Genomic DNA, 5077 nt, shown 5'->3' on the forward strand with positions numbered 1-5077 from the left:
TTTTTTTTTTTTTTTTTTTTTTTTCTTTTCATTCTTCCTTTCTTTCTTTGAAAGAGAGGGAAAGGGAGAAGCAGACTCCCTGCTGGGTAGGAAACCCCACCTGGAGTTCGATCCCAGGACCCTGGGATCATGATCTGAACTGAAATCAACAGTTGGATGCTCAACTGAGCCACCCAAGCGACCCCCAAGACATGGTACATTCTACCAAAAATTTAAAGAAGACAAAGTACCGATTCTATTTTCCAGAAAATAGGAGAGAACTTTCCCAATTCATTCTATGCCACCAGCATTATCCTGATATAAAAAACAAGATAAATATATTATAGAAAAGAAAATTAGGATGTACCTGATTCTAGAAGGACCTTGAGGGACTGAGGAAATTTTTCCTCCCCCACACCTCAAATGTCATGTTATTCTATAGGTCAGTGAGAGCAATCTTTTTTGGACAAGTTACTCAAGAGGGAAATGGTAAAGGCAAATATTTCAAAAATATATATTATTTTTTAAAAAAATCAGCAAATGCAACAGCTACAGCTTCACTCACCATTTGTTTCCTATGTTCCTATTACTACACAGCTTTTTTTCTTTCTTGGCTTAAAATGCACAGCCCACACTAGCCAGCACTGTAACACAATTCACGCTGTGCAGGTGAACAGCATCTGTTACTCAGGGTAAGGGCCTGGGGAATTTCAGGGTCAAGAGACAAATGGGCATCATGGGGAGCTTTTTGGGGCCTGGGGAAGCAGGAAGGGCGAAGAGCCATCCTTAGGGGATGGGCAAGGAGAGCAGAGGTTATTGAGTCTGAGCAGAAAACGGAGGGAAAACAGGAGCAGTGGTAATGGCTGTCAAAAACCACGGGAATCATGACTTCTTTTCCATTCCTAACTCACAGCAGAGCTGAAGGCATTGTTTGGAATCACTCTTTCCCAAAGCAGGAGGCAGTGAGGGGAAATTTGGGGGAGGGAACCTTTAATGTTCCTCCATTCCACAAAAGGTCACATGCTTGCCCACATCCCTTGCCACAGGCCGCTCAGCCTGTGACTCAGGTCTGAAATGGTGGGGCGGCTGTCCCATGCCCCAGCCAGCAGGGAGAGATAGTGTGAACAAGAGGGCCAACTGTTAGCTTTACTATTTTTCCTTTTCTGTCCCTGACCGGGGAGCTCGGGCCATACCTCAGAAGCAGGCAGCTCCCCATTGGAACTGCGGGTCTCTGGGACCCACTTGGCCACCTGCTTCTTCATCATCCTCCCTGCCTGTTCAAATTAGCTTGGGATCTTATAAAAACACAGCTGCCCCAGCCCCAGGCCTGGAGATTTTGATCATAGAGTTGTGGAGTGGGGCCTGTGCATCTGCATTTTGAACATACGTTCCAGGTGATTCTCTGCTGCCCGTTAACTGGCCAGAAAGGCATCTCACACCTGCCTGTACATTAGAATCATCGAGCTCAAAAAAATATCCCAGTGTCCAGGCCACACACCAGAACAGTTAAAATCAAAGTTCTCGGGGTGGAGCCGGGATGGAGGGCACGTGTGAGAAGTCCCAGGGAAACTCTAAAGTTCAGGTCGGGGCGGGAACACCTGCCATCCCATCAAATCCCTGCCCCTTGATCTTCTGCTCTAGGGGCCATCAGACACCTCTCCCTTCCAGCGGCTCTGCCCAAGCCCACAGCAGCTTGAGCTTGCCCAGTGTGCACACCCACCCTCAAGTCCAGTGAAGCCCCACCACCCTCCAGGCCCAGACCAAACCCCAGCTGTCCAATGAGCCTGCCAGGACGTTCGGCAGCCTCAGTCTTTTCCGGGAGCACTCCCAGCCCTCTCACTCAGGAGCAGATACTCCAGTCTCTACCTGCAGGTTGTCTATTAGGATGATCTGACAGCTTCACGTCTCAGCCACAGCCGCAGACTCGACTGACACTCCTGTGTTCCTCCAACAGCCCATGACAGGCTCCGTGCAATTCCATACAAAGTCTACACTGGGACCTTGGCACTGGGCAGAGTGATGGTGGGGGCACAGAAATGAGAAAGAACAACCCATGTCTCATGGTCTACCTGGAGGAGGCAGAGCAGTCGGGAGCCATCACACCCAGTGGCGCCACAAACTTCCCCTAGGTGGGGAATGTCACAGAATCACAGATGTCAGCGTTAGAAGGGGCCTAAATACTTATCTAATCCTGTTCCGCATCTGCCTCCCAACTCCTGTACACAGTGCAGGAATCTCTTCTACAGCATCCCTCACCGTCCTCCTCTTGCACACTTCTGCTGATGGGGAACTCACTACCTCACAGGACAGCCTCTTCCACAAATACCTCTCTCCTTAAAACCTTTGCTTCTTCCCACTCTCGGAGTACTCTCAGTTATGGATCTGCCTACCTCCCCTACTAGGCTATAAAGGCCCTTTGGGCAGAGACAGTATTTTGCCTCTCTGAACATAGCTAGAACCTGAAGGGGAGCAAAATAGACCACCCCAAAATAAGCCTTTTTGGCATGTTGATTATTTTAAACCGGCTATTTTTAAGAAGCAGCAGACACAGGTAACATTCTGAAAACGAAGTAGCAGTTGTCCTTGGTAAGAGACATTTACACTTATAAGGGAAATCTCCCTTGGTAAGGGTGTCTCCCCACAGCATCAGGAAGGGAGCGGGTATGACTGTAGCAACTTATCAAAGGGGGAAGCAGCCACTTAAATCTTCATAACAATCTTTCCCTTGTTCATTATGCCTTTCCTGGTAACCTCCCGTAACTGACCCCCAACATCTTTTTTCTTTAACATAAGATAGTATTTAATGGTATTTCTAATGGCTTCAACCATTTCAAGGTGTTTTCCTGGGTCTCTCCCAAGTATATAGGAGGTATATACACGTGATTAAACTCTGTTTTTCTCCCGTTAATCTGTCTTGTATCAATTTACTAGTCCAGAATCTAGAAGGGAAGAAGGGAAAACTTTTCTGCCGCTACAAATCCCACGCTGTGCCAGGCACCCTGCGGGCGCTCAGAGCACATACAGGATACCTAGGACTTGTGAGGCTGTGATTCTGAGAGCAGCACAGCGGGAGCCCAAGAGAGCACGGGATTTCACAGGCTGGGACAGGTTGCAACAGCCCTAGAGCCAGAAAGCAGAGGCTGGGGAATCCAGTGAGACTGTCCTGAAGCCAGGAATGGGGGAGGGTGCACACGGGCTTGGCCCTCCAACAGCCCTGACTTTGTTAGGATCCCGCCTTTGAGGACAGCCTGGGGGGCCTGGGGAGGAGGGTGCTGCTGTGATGCAGACCTTTAAGGCAATGCTTGACAACTGTCCGAATAGCTGTCCCTGCCTGCCCTCCTGTGCTCTCTCCGCCCTCCTCAGACACTGACTTTTGATCCGAACAGGTCCCTTCACCTCATGGTCCGTTTGCCTCTAGTTGTGAAATGAAACAGCCCTACCTCACTCCTCAAGAAAGGGTGGAGGGGTAAGCGTCAACACTAGAAATGACAGCAGGTCCCCCCAGCCTGGGACACGAGCATTCCCGGGGGGGCAGGGGGGAGCTGGGTCCAGAGGCCTTGCCTGGGGACTCCCTAGCTAGTGCTCTTTCCCCTGACACCAAGTGGAGCTCCTACTCTTTCCCTCCTCCACCTTTCCCTCCCTCCTCCTCTCCTTCTTCTACCCCAGGCTCCGGAGCAGACCCTGGGCTGAGGTCTCACTGAATTTGCAAAATAATGGGCTGTGCTACAGTTTGAATTCAAATGAGCTGCCCTCTCCCGCAACCACTGCAGCCCACCCGTCTACAATCAGGCCAGTCCAGTCTCAGGGACCCGCATCCTCAAATCTGTCAGGATATCCTCACCTCCTCTCCGGCCAGGCAGGACACGCCTCACCCAGCAGTGGGTCCTCAGTATCCTGGGCACAACCCGCCCTCCTCCGGGGCAGCCGTGGGGCTCTAAATGTACCTGGAGCCTGGCACAAAGCTGCCAGGACAGCGGGCTGGGGGACACCGGTCCCGGACAAAGCGGCTTCCAGAAATGCGAGTCTCTGCTTCCAGACCCTGGTAGCCAGCCCTCCCCTGCCCGCGTTAGAGGGTCCCAGGCTGAAGTCCCAGGGGCCGGCTCTCCCTCACCCACCCAGCCGCTTTCACCTTTCCGCAGCGCTCCTTCCTGGCACTTCTGCTTTTCAGATTCTTCCTCCCAACCCGCCCCACCCAGCTTCTCACTTCCCGAGGTCCAGGGCCGGGCTGCCCCGCCCACCTGCCCCGCCTGGCTCCGCCCCCGCCCCCGTGGAGCTTGGTCCCCTCCCGCTGGGGGTGGGGGGGGCGGGCGGGGACCGTGCTGAGGGGCCAGCTGGCCTCAATGAAGAAGGGCGAGCACTGGGGCCCAGCAGGGGATGCTGCCAGCTTGGCTTCTTGCTGGCACCCGGCGGGGCATGGGGTGCTAAAGTCCACTCCGGATGGAGGGGGGGTTCCCCATAGTGGTCTCAGCCGGCTGCAGGCCAGGGTAGCCTCTGAGTCTGGGACCTGCGAGGAGAGCCCCAGGAGAGCTACCACACTCACCAGCCGCAGTTGGACCTCTCTGCCTGCCCCAGCCTCAGCTGAGTTAGTCATATTTCCTGGGTGGGGTCACTGCCTCTGCAGTGACTTTTTCCTCCTCCCCCAGACTTGTCTTTCTCCTTGCCCTGAATGCATACATTTGATTTTTTTTTTTTTTTTTAAGCTCACTAATGAGGGAGTGTCTGGGGTCTAGAAAACATTCTTTGCTGTGTCCTGCATTCAAAACGTCTCCCAAGTCTACCCTGGGTCATCTTCTCGTTCACCAGATGTTTGCTGACACACAGTCCTGGCACTGGGTGCTCTTAGGGACAGCAATAAAAGGATGGGTGGTTTGGGGCACTTGGCTGGCTCAATGGGTAGAGCATGCGACTCATGATCTCGGGGCTGTGAGTTGGAGCCCCACATGGGCGCAGAGCCTACTTTAAAAAAAAAAAAAAAAAAGGAGTGGTTCTGTCTCAACCCTGGAGCCATCTTGCCTGCATCACATCACAGGACCCTGGAGCTAGTCTGGCCAGCTTGCTTGCTCACTTTCTAGAGGAGGATACTGAGGCCCTGCGAGCA

The 5077-nt window shown here is 52.7% G+C and overlaps 1 protein-coding gene across 6 annotated transcripts in view; it reads right to left on the minus strand.

The window, feature by feature from the left end:
* The window catches only part of LOC111147957 (capping actin protein, gelsolin like), an 11595-nt gene extending 7419 nt beyond the window's left edge, over window positions 1–4176 (minus strand). Inside the window, exons 1-2 of one of the 6 annotated variants that reach the window (XM_022504256.1) lie at window positions 3821–4133; window positions 1846–1986 (exon numbers count right to left, since the gene is read on the minus strand). The gene's annotated coding sequence lies outside the window, so the exon portion shown is untranslated. Of the gene's footprint in view, window positions 1–1845; window positions 1987–3820 lie in introns of all 6 variants that reach the window. The other 5 variants (XM_022504254.1, XM_022504258.1, XM_022504255.1 and 2 more) reach the window with 5 other exon arrangements.
* Between the last annotated feature and the right edge of the window lie 901 nt (window positions 4177–5077).

Source organism: Enhydra lutris, unplaced genomic scaffold (assembly GCF_002288905.1).
Source record: "Enhydra lutris kenyoni isolate GAN:26980312 unplaced genomic scaffold, ASM228890v2 scaffoldscaffold18, whole genome shotgun sequence".
Lineage (NCBI taxonomy): Eukaryota > Metazoa > Chordata > Mammalia > Carnivora > Mustelidae > Enhydra > Enhydra lutris.